The following is a 15,389-nucleotide window of genomic DNA, read 5'->3' on the forward strand; positions in this document are numbered from 1 at the left end:
ACCACTGCTTCCTGAGGGTTTTGTTCTGTAAATATTTTTTTGAAAATCTATCAGGGATACATCACATTTGTCTGGATGGTTTTTAAATGGGCCTGTTTTATTTGAGGGATGGAGTAGAAAGTTTTATTTTTATTTAAATTTTAAGAAAGAATTGCTCTAAGGATCACCTTCTAGATCAATCATTAAAATCCTATGTATTGAAAAGAAACGTATAGAAAGGAACACTTCTAATAAAACTAATGGACATTTATTGAGCATTTAGGTTGTGCCAGATACCGTGCTCAGTTCTCTGTTACTGGACTGCTCCCAACAATCATCAGCTAGAAACTCTACTGTTATTCCCATGTGCAGAGGAAGTAAGAGGGCTTATAGAGACTGAAGAACTCATTTGCCCAAATTCTTAGCCACTTAAAAATGTGTTGGTGCTAAGTTAGGGTTTGATGTGGTTTTGATGGGGGTAGGGTGGTAGTGGGGGTAGGGTAGAACTAATGGGGGTGAAAAATGTTCATTTCATGAAAATTATTACATGACCACCCACAAAAGGGTAAGAGTAGAGTCTGACCTATAAGCCAACTCCTATGTATATTGGAAGAGAAAATGTTATAGATTCTTCACATAGATACGCAATTAAATTTAAAAAAAGTAGAAATATTAAGGGATAGCCTTAGGTTTAAAAATACTTTTGCTTCCATTTAATTAGTCAATTATAAGAAGTCATCCACTAACTTGTACAAGAATAAACCTCAGGGAATACATCTCTAAGATGACCTTTGAAATCCTAATATTCAAAAATCTTACAGTTTTATCTATTAGGATATAAATGAGTTAGCCCACGTAAATCACTGTCAAATTTGCACATGCAAATTGTATGTCTTAACTAGACAGTTGACCCTTAAACAACATGGATTTGAACTTCAGAGTGCATATATACTCAGTATTTTCAACCCCTCTCCTTTCACTTCCTCTTCTTCCTCAGCCTCCTCATGGTGAAGACAATGAGGATGAAGATCTCTATGACATCTACTTACAATTTCTCTTAATAACATTTTCTTTTCTCTAGTTTATTTTACCTTAAGAATACAGTGTACAATATTTATAAATTAAAAAATATATGTTAATAGACTGCATTATTGGTAAAGCTTTCAGTCAATAGCAGGTTTTAAGTAAAGTTTTTAAGGAGTCAAAAGTTATACTCAATTTTCAACTGTGGGTTGGCATTAACCCCCATGTTGTTCAACATTCAACTGTAATTAAATGGCACCACTTTTGAAAATACCCCAGACAACTTTAAATACCCAAACAACCCAGCATTATAGATATATACCAGTGTCCAATTATTTTCCCATTCTCTAGTAGCATTTGACACCCATAAGCCTTCATTGTTTCTTAAGCTTAAACACAGAAAATTCACTCCAAACTTACAAACATATTGTTGAGCAAAAGATGCACACAAAAAGAAGTTTATTCTGTATCATTCCATTTATAACAAATTCAAAAGCATGACTTAAATAATCTGTGATGTCAGAGTCAAGACAATTAGTAGGGTTGGAAGTAGGGTAGTGACTGGAAGATGACGAGAGGGTCATGTTCTGCATTTTATTCTGAATACTGGTTGCTTAGATATGATCACATGTTAGCAATTCAAGAGGTACACTTTGGATTTGAAAGTATACAAATCCTGTGAGTATGATATTCTTCTAAAAAAAAAAAAAAGAAGCTGACATGAAACAATCATTTTCTTTCCTTGAGCAATTTGCTAACTAAACCAAGAAGAAAATACACAACTATAAACCAGTCGAGAGGGTGGGCCTTCTGAAAACACAAGATTTTGCAAACTATTGAGCCTTGAGTCTTATTAGAACCTCTTAATATTCCTTCCCTTTCAGTGTCAAACAATTCGAATAGCAATTCACTAGATTAATTCCTGTAATGAAAATGCAAGGAAGTTTGCAGTCAATCATAATTGTGCCCTACAAATTCCAGAAAATGTTTGCTAGGATTTAGGCATGTGATGGCTCAGTGAGTGATTTAGAGCACTGTAGAAAACTTTCAGAGTAACAGCTCATTAGCAATTGTGTTTAAGATGTAAACACTGGATACATTTTTAGAAACACCACTACTGATAAGGTTCACTTCACTTTACCAGAAGTCACAAGACAATATGTTAAATAGGTTTTTCATTTTTTCCCTCTCAACATTCAACACATTAGCAGTAGGTTATATCTAGTTATCTAGTTTTGTTTTCTGTTTCCATAAATAGGAAATGTGAAAGACAATGCAGGTCCATTTTCAGTTTTTCTTATCCAATCAGCTTCCAATATTTAGGAAGCACAGTTTTGAACAGTGTTTTGCATGTTTTCCAAGACTAAATGCTGAGGTTATGTTTGTATAAACATATGTTTGTCTGGGTAAAACTGATGCTGTTTCAAGATGTAACAGTTTATTTAGTCACAAAAAGTACCAAGAAGTAGTCTATTAGTTGATTCAATTGCTTGTTTTCACTTAAAGCTAGACCACAAGACTATGGCGCAGGAATCTTACCAATGATATTACCAGGTGTATGCCAAGCATTGGGCAGAGTTATACAGAAAGAGCAGCAGCAAACTGCTTGCTGAAAGATTCATGTCACCAGCCAATGCTAATGCTGAGTGGGGGACAGTTAATGATAATTAGCATTTTAGGTTTGAGTTTCTTTACATTATCAATGCAGAAATTTTATAAAGCATGTCATTTCAAGTTAGTTATCCCCACAATTTTTCCACTAAGAAAAACATGTGAAGAATTCAAAAATTGTAATTATTTTCCCTAGCTCACAAGAAACATAAGAAAAGTAAATATTCATAACTTCAAGTAATACTCTTTTTTTTTTAATTTATATTTATTTCTGTGTAGAAAGACTGGGGTATAGGCCAGAGGTGTGAGGGAGTAAGAGGATTGACCAGAGACAGACTGGGAAGCAGAACTGGCAGATTTATTGAAATACATTGCTAAGGTAGGAGAGGTCTGCCTGGCCTGGGATGGAACTCAGGCCTTACCAGTGTTAGTGCTGAGACTTAACCTAGGTCATCAGGGAGGGCCACTCAAGTAATACTCTTAAGTCTTACAAATTAGGTGACACAGCAACCAAAATTATTTTCTCCTTATTGTCTTGCTTTTAATCATATACCAAAACACTGAAAACACACTGACCTCTGTTCTGTGTTGTCTTTGATTATGAAGTCCAGAACCTCCTAGCTAACTTTGAAGTCTGGCTGAATATTTAGTAATGAACAAAGCTGTTAAATTTCCCTCTAATTTTGTCTAAGTATGTATGTAGTCTCTTATAAGTTGGATCACAGTAAGAGAACTTCTGAATCATTCCTATCAACAATTCTAAGATCTCTGTCTTTTTGCTGTCCTTCTCAGTGGTACAGCCATGCAGGAGGCATCTCCTAGCACAAGCAAAACTTTGATAGCAGCAAACTTCATATGCAGTCTTAGCACCATAATAACATGTTGTGCTGTCTTCCCTCAATTATACCCAACGGCTGCCTTCTTTGTAGCCTTCCTGAAAACCTTCCCCATGAAATCTCTCATCCACCACCACAATGGAATTGTACATGTCCTGACTTCTGGCCCTGGCAGAAGCCTGGACCATACTGCCCCTCAGGGTCCAACCACCCTGTTTGGCCATCACCAAGCCAGAAGCCTAAATTAACTGAAAGTAATGAATTGTTTCTTGTCAACAAAAAGAAGAATTTGACCTCCAAACTAAATAAAAACCCAATCAAGTAATGACAAGAATGAATGGTAGTAACATTTTTTCTCTTTCTTGCTCATCAACCATCAGACAGCATGCTGTTGCCCACTTTGAAACTATTTAATTGTTTATAACAAATAAGTAACTATACACTGTGAAAATGCCAATGTTTGTCTCTACCAAAAAGGATGTTATTTTGTGCAGTAATAATCTCTTCACTACATTTAGGAAAAGATGTTAAAACAGACCATTAGGGATGAGTGTTCCTTTTAGGATTTCCAGGAAGCACCCATCCAAATATATTGTGGGACTGGGAAAAAGTCATCCAGAATAAAAGAACCCAAGATGTCATGGTCTGTCATGTACACATTATACATTTCCCTTAATTTCACCATCACAAGCTGCTCTTCTTTCCCTGTCTCTGCTCTCTTGGCTCTGCCTGAAAACAGACAAACAAAGACAAAAACCCTACCAAGTTAATGCTAACAAACCCCTGAACCCTGTGACATCAGGCCTACTGAAACTTGCGGTAACTTGCGGTCTCTTTCTTAGACTAATTACTATCCCCAGAGAAAAATCTCATTGCTTTGATGATTCTTCCTGATCCTTGGAGAAGTGTTTCCAGGGACAATCCAACCTTGTGGCTACATGCCTCATAGTTACATGCCTCATAGTTATACCAAACTGTATACTATGAGGAAGGAATTACTTTCTCTGAAGTATACCATAAGCTGAGAGAGAAAAGTCTGTGTAAAACAAGTCATCAAACAAGACATTTGTGACATGGGTCATCTGTGACATAGTGACTCACAATCCTTACAATGAAGTAGGTGGCCACCTGAGTAGTAGGATTTCAGGGATGTTCTCCCCACAATGATCAATTAAATTCTCTTCCTATGAGACAAAAAACAGAGCTAAAATCTGTAATGTGCATACACCTCAGTCATTACTCATATCTGTGAACCAATCTTCTATTATTTATACAGTATCTTTTAATCAACTCTTTTGCCAGCCGAAACTAATTTTGAAAGACATGTATATCACCACTGTAAATATCCAATATCACTTGTATATACATTGTATATTGTCAAAATCATTTGCCATAAATAGAAACTTCAAATAAAATCTGAATAACCAAGAAAGTGTTCACTCACATACTACGTAAAATTTTCTTATGTACCACATGAAATATAATGATAAATTTTGGGTTTAAATTCACATCAAAGTGTAAATGAACATTGTCAAAACCCTCAACATCCTTACCACATCCTGTCCTATGATTAAAGGAGGAAGAACCATCAAAGAGATGTAGGCAGGGTACTGAGAACCTGGTAAAGACTGGGTGTCAGGGCCAGGTGGGGTCAATGTCACAAGTGATAATAAGATACAAAGGAGCAGGTTGATGATTTCTATCTGGGGCTGTCCCTGCGTATGTGTCATAGAGGAAGTCCACCTTAATGGCTGAGATGATGGTCCTTCCTCCCTTCTAACACCATCCCTTTAGACATACACATCTGAGCTCACAAATTACCCACCACAAAGAAACAGCATGCTGTTAATAGGTCCCTTCATTGTGGCTGACAGTGCAGAACAAATGCCAGTCCCTGCACTGAGACCAAACACCACACTAACAGGTGTTCCCAGTAGAAGACAATAGAGGTTACCTCAATAACTCCTTACACAAGCTCCAGAATTCTACTGTTTCTTGCCACATTCACCACAAAGTGCCATATGATCTAGTAGTTCTCTCCTAGACAGCATTTTCTCCAATCAGATCCCTAATTCTCTGATCATTTTTCCATTGATCTTAATACCTAGCTCTTTCTCAGCCAAACAGATACCCAATTTATAGAAAAAGAGAGTGAGTGAATCTGAATGTCAACCATTAACATATTTATAGGAAAAGACAGATTAACTTTACAGACAGGAGCATTTGCATGCCTAAGGCCTTCCCCAGATTATCCCAACTACATCCAAAAAATAGCAAAGAACATAGTAAAAATCCTATCAGAAGAACAACCATCTTTTCAAAGAAACCACAAATTTCCTTTCTTTGTCCTACTGACAAAAATCTGCTACACTTTCTTTTAAAGAACCTCCTTCTTGCAAGCTGTGTAGTCAAGATCAAGTTACTTCTCTGAACTTTCTAACCTTATCTGTTAAAATCTGAAAAATAACACATGAATTGTGTTGAACATTAAATGGAAAAATTCAAGAAAAGTATCTACCTCATAGCCTAGAGTGTATCATAAACTAAAGGTGTTGCTACATTTTTGGTCCAGATACCAACATGATAAGTATCACTGGCATAAGGATTCCATGTTGTTACAATGTAACATTCACACACATTCTATCACTGTCCTGATATCTTCCAGTAAGGACTTTTGGTAACTTGGTTTTTCACAGGCCTTCAGCATGCTATTGGGGTCCCAGCTCAGTGGAACTGGTAGGACATTTTCACCAATTTATCTCTCTCTTTCTCCCTGGGTTATTCCTTTCTTCATTTCCCTATCAGTAAATAAATCCTTTATTAACCTTTCTGTGTGTGCCTGGAATTGAGTCTCATTATAAATCCCTTTAAAGCATGCGGATGAGGACCCATACTCAGGCCAACCCATTTCACACTGGGGTTGCTTTGTAACGTTTTCTCTGTTTACAGAGAGAATGAAGCAGGTGCCAGTAGCATGAACAGGCACAGCATCATGTGCAAAAAGTTCTTTGTTAAGGCATCTTAACGAATATATTCTGAATTAATGGTGACCATAATCCAGTCCCGTTTTGAAGGTCCCTGCAATCCTCACTTTTTTTTTTTTTTTACTTTGAGTCTCCTATACTTGTAATACTTGATTTTTAAAACAGAAGGATTTAGAGAGGAAGTTTAGGATCCGATGTCTGTAATTTTTTCAGACAGAAAATTCTCTCAATGCCTCCACCAAGGAGATGGTAAACCACTCTGACATCTCAGCTATTGCCCCTCCAAGCAAATTCACACACCTCTCAGCTAATACCCCCTTCAGGCTCTCTACCAGTGTAAACAGTTATTCATTATGACTAAGTATACATAGACAGTGACTTTGGTGTCAAACCAAATGGCCCCATAAGCCCCTACTCCAAGATAGCCAAAAGATACAAATACACATTACATAAGACACAGGTAAGAAAATCACATTCACTTCCTTGCGATGGAGAGAAAGAAGCAGACCTCCTAGAGTCCTCCAGAGCTCCACTGCAGGGAGGCAGAGAAGGATCAAAACTCTGAGGTGCTTCAGGGTCAGAAACCATATAGGAACAGCTTCTATGGGTATCTGCTAGCAAGTATGTTAGCACAAAAAAAGATGAACTATTTTGCAAGGAAATCATTTTGACTCAGAAGAACCTGTGTGCATTCTAAATGCCAGGGCACATTCCCATGCCTCTAGTACACCTTTATTGTGATTCCCTGCATCTCTCCTAGGAAAAATCACTCCAGGAACTTAAAGTGTCATCTGCCATCCTCTAAATGAAGAGTCACAGTGGGAGGGGGAGATAATGACCTGAAGGGATGGCCTCAAGTCATCAGAATCCACTATAATGAACACTGTGTTTAAACAAGGGGAACTTACATTTCCTCAAAAGACACAGTCACATAATTGGGGATGAATCTAAGAGCTTTAGAAAAGAGCGGCACATTTCCCCACTGACATAGCTGTATTGAAAAATCAACCCCTGGCTCTAAGGAAAATGAAAAAACACAACTAGTTATTTCTAGCATGGCAGCCAATCTTCATTGTTGTGATCCCTCAATTCTCAGTTCAAGTATAAACAGACTTTTTCCCCCTGAAGTAGGAAAGGATTAAGTAGGCAAGACATTTTCTGAGTTCTGTGTAGCATATGTTCATAAGCTTTCTTTTTGTAGCATTTATGGATTCATTCTGGAGTAGGGTTAAGCTGGAGCAAAGCAATTTGGCATGCCTGCATTTGCTTTATCAGGAGAAACAAGTGCAGTCCGCAGGGGCTACCCTGACCAGAGTCACAAAGAAGTTTCCTGGAACCTTAAGGGGGATGCTGATTATTTTCCTTAAAGGGATGCTTAAGCTGAACCATGCTCCCTGCAAAACAGTAAATGAGCTTCATGCAAATTATCCCCAAGAAGTGGTAGCCCAGGGCACAAGAGTGATCGTTATCACACAAACTTAATTTCTGACCAACTTCAACAATCACCCTACAGTATCTGCACTGCCACGCAGCCTCAGGGTCATCATTCCAATTCAGTCCAGTTCAAGGACCACATTCATTCTCAGATGTGCTTTCCAAATCTGTGCATCCACTTCTATATGCTATATTCACATGACAATCACACTGCAACCCTTAGTGATGATGTGATAGAAGATCTTTTAAAGTTCACAGTATAGTGTTAAGTGGGGAAAACAGTATCATTTTTTACAAAATATGTGTACATCGAGAACTGACTGGAATGAAATACCCCAAAATACCATAGGTGGTCACAGGATTGGGAATCATTTCTACTTACATTTCTACTTTCTTCTCTTTGCTGATCTGTTTTCCAAATATTGTAAAAGCAAATGTACTACTTTTGTGGTAGAAATAAATTAACTATGGTGATTTAAAGAAATAGACTGGCATTTACAAAAGTATTTTTCATCTGCAAAAAAGCATTTCCATTAAAATAATGTAACTGACTTCCAACATTGACCTGGGAAAGAACTACCATGTATCTCACATTCACCTCTGTTAGCACCACTACTAGTCACTAACTACTACTTAGGCACCTGCTGAAAGCAGTGCCTGTAGGCATCAGGGTTCGACTAAACAACTCCGGTAGTAATTAAGTTATGTACATCAAGGGGGCCCTATTCATGTTATTAAAGTTAGGAAACAGAAAAGCAGCATTTAATGGGTGTTAATCCATCTGCCTGCCCTAGATTCCACCTTCTAGAGAATCTCTCCCAATCCTGCCAAATAAAATTAAGTAGGCAGTCAGATGGATGGACCCTCTGCCTGGGTCACAGCTGACTCTAGCAAGGGTGGGTCCCTAACCTACATCAGGTCATTCAGATACTTTTCCCCAGGAAAAAGGAGTTGAAGTATAACTCCTGTTAGTCTCTGTGGGCTCCTCAAATAAGAGAAGGGAAGTTCAGGAGGCAAAGGTGGACCTGGCTATACAGAGCATCTGGGCAGCCAGTGTACAGAGTAAAGCAAGGTGAGGGGCTGCACAGCACCTGAGACAGTCATGTGTGACATGTGCTTTAAGATGGGGACACTGAGAAACAGTGTAGAATAGATCCATGTACCTGACCCACTCCTGATAAGTCTTGAGGATCAACCACTTCCTGATCCAATGTCTCATTAGGCTCGGGTCCAACCTGACGTCAGATCAGTAAGTTGTTCCGTGGCCTTATAGTAAGTGTCAAATCTTTTGTTGCTTTTGTTGTATGTTTTGTTTTGTTTCTTGAAAACAAATGATTCCTAACGAATGGGAACTGAATATGCCACTCTAAAGTATACCATTTTGGCAGACTGGTTATTTTGAATTAAAGTTACATGAGAAACAGCTGGTATAGGAAGGACAGTGAAACACATACTAGTCCCCCTGAAATCATGAACTAAATCTCCCATGTAAAAGTATCCTCCATGTATTAGGAGGATAAAAGGCTTCCCTATCACCAGAGGTGGGAATATACACCAAGAAGGTATAGAATGCATTACTTTTTTGCTAATTTACTACCCCAAACCCAACCCTCTTTTTCTTGTTAATTCTTCACAAATGTATTGACTTTTTGCTTAAAAGGTATAAAAACTTCCTGCTTTGGAAACTGAGTCTCATTTTTATGGGGTCCTCCAGATTCAAGACTAAATTTGTTTTTCTTTTGTTAATCTATCTTATGTCAATATATTATTTGGCCAACCAAAGGACCTAGTGGGGAAGAAGGGAAAGATTCTTCCAGGTCATTTGCCAACTAAGACACTGTCACAACAACCAAAACAATGAATCTTCTTTCCCCATTCTGCATGGATTATTCCCTCCTCATATCCTTCCTTAGATCTATTAAAACGTCATTAGCTCAGAAGCCCTCACTGACCAACCCATATAAGGAGATCCGTTCTATTTGTCTCCTGTTGTTTCTTAATAGGATTTAACATGTTTTAATTATATATGCATGGTTTGTTTACTAGTGATGATCTGTCTCCCTCCCTTGAGAATGAAATCATCAGCAGGGCCCATGTCTCTTGCTCTTCATACAGCACGTTCCTGGCACATTACAAGAGGTCAGCAGTGTTAAGTGAATACTCAAGTAGACAAGTCCATATTAATTTATTTGCTGTACAAATCATTATTGAGCACTTAAAATTTGTGAGACTTGGTATTTACTCCACAAGGGAATAATCCATAAAAGGGCATTAGGTACATCCACAAAGAAACATCCCCACAGCATACACATCTAAGGTCCTACCCAACAACTATGCATTCTTCTGACTTATAGGTAAAACCTCAATTTTCTTTTCCTTCCTCCATAAAACCATGCATGGAGGTAAAATATGACTATCGCAACTCTGGAGTAAATCATGATTAGTTTAAATCAGAGAATGAGTTACAGTTAATTTAAATATCCATCTCTTTAAACCCCAGGACAGCCAGGCAGGACCAAGGTCAGGATAGTCCCTATCTCTACCCCCAGCATACACACCACAGTTACACACACACACACACACACACACACACACACCCCATTCACCTCCAGCTCATGACAAGAGCGATGTTAGCAAGCACCAATCAAAGTCAGTAAAGGTAATATGTATGCCAGTGTTTGTGTCTGATTCAAGGAGTATTTGGCTACAATAAGCCAAATGAGAGCTGAAGACACCCTGCTGCTAGTGGAGGGTGCAGATGTGGGAGTGGGGAGAGTATGAGAAAGTTCTCTTTTTAAAGGGACACACATGAATAGACTGTCTCTTTTTCCAGTGCACATTGTTTCATTTTTTTTTAAGATTTATTTATTTATGCATACAAGAGCTGGGGTAACAGCCAGAGATGCAGGGGCTGGGGTGAGAGGATTCACCAGAGACAGAGTGGGGAGCATAACAGGTAGATTTAGTGAAATACAATGCCGAGAAGAGCAGTAGGAGAGACAGGAGAGTTAGCCATGTGGGTTAGCTCCCTGGCCAGAGATTGAACTCGTGCTGCAGTGGCTGGGGATAGCTTCATAGTGCTGAGACTTAACCCCTTGCACCATCGGGGATGCTCCTGGACATTATTTTAGGGCTCATGTGGCTTTCCACAATGGAGCGGCCAGCTGAGAACCACAAAAACAGTCAATCTAAGGACCAAGTCAACACAGTGGGGATGACAGAAGAAAAAGAGCAATGTAAACTTTAATGACATTTTTGAGCCACTGATTTAACAAAATCTGGAGCTGACACCCCATCAGCCAGTCTTGTTCCTTGAGATAATTCATTTTCCTTATTCTAGTGGGCTTTATTTTGTGTTCAAATATATGTTGGTAGAGAAATTCACAAAATAATTGACATTGCTTAGCAATCTGTCAACAGCGTAGCACTCAGAATACAATCCCTGCTGCATATAACAACCATCAAAGGAACCCTGGTGGGTCCCCAGTTGCCTGGCACCAGGAAAAGTGAATTTGGGTTGGATTCCAGACATTGAGAGCCAGAATTCTGTAGTGCTGCCCATCAATCATGACATCCATAGGGCTCAGCAGATAGACTTGGGGATAGGGAGGAACCTATCCTTCTTTAAATTCCCTTACTGTTTAAACCATTTTGAGTTGACTTTTTTATTACTAGCAGTCAAAAGAATCTTCACTAACAAATCTATCTTCATACTTCATATAATTAGTAGTAAATTTATGTGACCTCCTTCAATCAAAATAAGGATAAAATGGTGTAGAAAATCACGATTCAGTCCACATTCCTTCAAGTCTTTAGATGATGGGTCTTAAATAAATTTTTCCCTAAAAGAAGACAACTGAAATGTCAGGAAAAGATTCACAGAAGAATCCACTGTGTGATCATCTGACATTTGCTTCATCCTGAGAGTCATAAAGCACTCCATAAATGCCTGTGCATCACCTTCCTTAGTGATGAATTTGGGGCTGCATAAGCTAAAGATATCAGTATGTACATTTTGTTATCCCTCCTTATTTTTTACCTTCCTGATCTAAGAACATTGACAAATTTTTGCACACACTTTGTCTCCTGGGCAGGTCTGGAAGCAGAAGGTACTAGAAGGCAAACCCTAATGCCCAAAATCTGGCCTTCATAAGAGTTTTTGTATTTTTGTGGGTTTTTTTTCCAGAAATCTAATTCATTGAAGGATATGTGTTATACACCAGCAGAAAGGACAAGAATAAGGATAAGTTTGGGCTATTTTTTTTAAACTGTTTTGTTTCCTTTGATCTTGTTTATGTGGAACTGGGCTTTATTAAAATTGGGGAGAAGCTGGAGGTAATCCATTTCCTTAAAGTAGTGGAGGCTGCCACCCTGATCCCTGATAGAATTCTAGGGAGGTGACAGGTTTTTTGATGGGTATGCTGAGAGGATGCTACGCAAAATAACCGGAGTGGACTAAAGTTCAGAAGCCATTTCCTGAATGTTCTGTGCTATAACAGAACTGCAGCACTTCTGTATTAACGACTGGGGACCAGTAACCCAAACACCACTAAGATAGAACTTGCCAATGTTTAAAGGAAAAAATGTAATCAAGCATGCATACTTTAAATCAGAGTACAAACTCAGTTTGTTAAGTTTTATTTTTCCTTTCTGGAATACTAGTATTTTTACTCTATTGGCTCATACTATTTACATATTTTTCCTATTTTATTTATTTTTAATTGACATGACATCTCATGAGCTCCCAAAGGACATCACACTACCAAGTCAAGTTCCCATTACTTATTCAATATATTCCTACAAATCTGTTACCTTAAAAAAGGAAAATTAACTATAAGCTAATCAGTTCAATTTGTGATGAACATTACTGAATATTTTCAGGATATTCAAATAAAAGGCAGTAACAATGTTTTTATTTTAATTCCCTCTAAATAATATCACAGCCATTCATGAGAAACAACTGTTTTCTCAATGTGCTGGGAATTAGTGAAGCATGAATATAAAGAAGTGTTCTATATATGTGGCATTTCAAATAGTTGAGATTCCCAAATAATACAAAAGCATTTTCAAGTCACACATGGGATATGAAGTGAAAATGTTCCTGAAGGAAATCTCCTCTAATAATACTTACCTACTTCAGAGGGTGCTGGGAAGCTCTATTAACACCAACACAACACTTTTAGATCTTCAAATAAAAGGATTATAGAAATGCAAAGTATTATTATTATAGTTCTGAAATAATTTCACACCTAGGGATGAGAAAACCCCAGGCCAAATTTTACTGCTTTTCTCCTTGCCTGATAAACAAGAAATGCCACAAGCAGGAGGGTAGGAAGGGGGATGAAATCAAACAGAACAAAGTCTTCAAAGTTTCTCTTTACTTGAGTTTTACATTCCCCTGGATGTCATTTTAGGAGACTCTCAGAAAACAAATGAGTCCCTTTAAGATCAGGGTTAAGTACAGGGACAATGCTTTTAGAACAGACAAAGTAACAACCAGTTGAGCTGAAAAAAATCATCTTGCCCACTTCTATGGGATATAGTTCCTCCCAAAGCACTTGCAGAGCTTAAAAATGACTGGATAAGTCATTACCTGAATCACCCACTAGTATGATCTTGCCATGAGGTCAGGAGTAATATTCTAACCTCATATTCTCGGACCTACACTCACTGTCTCCATTAACCAATCCAAAGGAAAGCCAGAGAGCAAGGGCATGAAATGCAGACAATAGAGGTTAGCCCCCTAGGACACAGGCCCTTTGAGAGAAGGGAAGAGCTGCAGGCACAAATAGGAAACCCCCAGTACAAGCACAAGACAGGGTTTTATTTTGGTGTTTAATTTACCTCCTTTTCTAGTCACTGTCATAAAACAAGCCCCCCATTTTCAATCTGTTTAACACATGTGTGGAGTAATAACAATAATGCATTGATGCTATAAAGCACTTTACAATTTGCTAAGCACTTTCACATACATTATCCTTATGCCATCCTCAAAACAGCCCTATGTAATAAATAGGGCAAGGGTTATCCTGATTTTACAGGTGAGGAACATGAGACCTTAAGAAAAATTAGGTATCTTGTTCAAAATCACAAGGGCTAGCAAGCAGCAGAGTCTAAACTAGAAGGCAGACTATTTCCTAACACCTCAGTTAAGGATCTTTCCACCATATAATGCAGTTGTGCTATTTATTCACAGTAGGAATGCAAAATTGATGTCCCTGTGAAAAAATCATTAACCACCTTTGTTCTAGGCACTGCACAGAACGCAGAAGTAGTCAACAAACAAGACACAAGGGGAAATATAGCAAACTTGCCCATTCCATTCTCAGAAACTACAAGTAATGTCAGAGACCAACGTAATTGAGTTTTCAATCACATTGTACACATCATTGAAAAGAAGGTGTTCAGTAGGGCAAGAAAAGTGTTCAAAGAGAAATAAAATTTTAGGGAAAGTAGAAAATTATTTAAAGCGTTTGTTTTGGGATGCAGGGGTAAGTAGAAGGAAATCAGATTCATGTCACAATCCTCATGCTACTAAGAGATCAAGGCCCAAGAAATTAGAGGTATGACCCCTCTGTTTCCCTTCTCTTTTACAATCCCACAGGCACACATAACTTTTGAGAGCTTAAATAAGGGGTCAGGAATGATGTCTTTTTACAAAACACAGAGTAGTGAGGAGTCCACAAAAATAACCTATTTTTGAAAAATCGATGGAAAAAATTGTACCTTTTTTAATCTATATCCAAACATTCAGCTGCTTATACATGATGGAAAAATTAACAATCAATTAATTAAATGGTAAATAAATTAAATCATGTTTTAACTATAAATCTCCCCCAAATTCTACCATTTATTCTAAATCTAGCTCCAAGATAGATAAATCATTCTCTCAGTCAAGTCTCTGTGGTTCCAAGCAACAGAAACCAATTGGCTAATTTAAGAAGGATTATTGAAAGGAAAATGGAGACTCTGCAACTCCATGACAAACTGAAAAATAAGGTTTGGGGACCACTAGTGACAAAAAAGCCATTGCATCTAGGAAATGGAAACTGCTTCAGTGATTTCATAGCAAATACTTCTGAGCAGAATGCCCACCATAAAGGAGAATCCCTTAGTTCAAGACTCAAGTCCCAAAGAAGGAGTATCCAGTTAGCAAAGCCTTGGTCATGGACCTATCCCTAGACTGATTGTAGGGTCTCTGGAATACATTACACCAGTCTAATTACCTCAAAAAAATTAATAAGGTTACCATTAGGAAGGGGAAACCCACGCAAGATAGGAATGAGGGCTGCGGAGGAAATGAAGAAAAAATTTCATCTCTATTTACTAAGACTTTCTTCGAAAATGCCTTGAGAATCTAACTAACTAGCAGTAGATCATATCTGTTAAGATTATATTAATTAGTACTTGACCATACAACCAAAGAAGTACTTGTTCTGATGCCTACAAAACTTTAACCTGAAAACATTTTATTCCCAAAGACCTCACTTCTCATAATAGCTGAAAGTTACCTTATCATTCA

At 38.0% G+C, this 15,389-nt stretch overlaps 1 protein-coding gene and 1 pseudogene across 8 annotated transcripts in view; both read right to left on the reverse strand.

The window, feature by feature from the left end:
* FHIT (fragile histidine triad diadenosine triphosphatase) overlaps positions 1–15,389 on the reverse strand; it is a 1,313,834-nt gene that overhangs the window by 1,268,761 nt on the left and 29,684 nt on the right. The gene's annotated exons all lie outside the window — the stretch shown is intronic.
* On the reverse strand, positions 3,160–3,673 carry LOC119237596 (protein LTO1 homolog; annotated as a pseudogene).

Source organism: Talpa occidentalis, unplaced genomic scaffold (assembly GCF_014898055.3).
Source record: "Talpa occidentalis isolate TD23 unplaced genomic scaffold, MPIMG_talOcc4v2.1 talOcc4.10, whole genome shotgun sequence".
In the NCBI taxonomy this organism is placed as follows: Eukaryota; Metazoa; Chordata; class Mammalia; order Eulipotyphla; family Talpidae; genus Talpa; species Talpa occidentalis.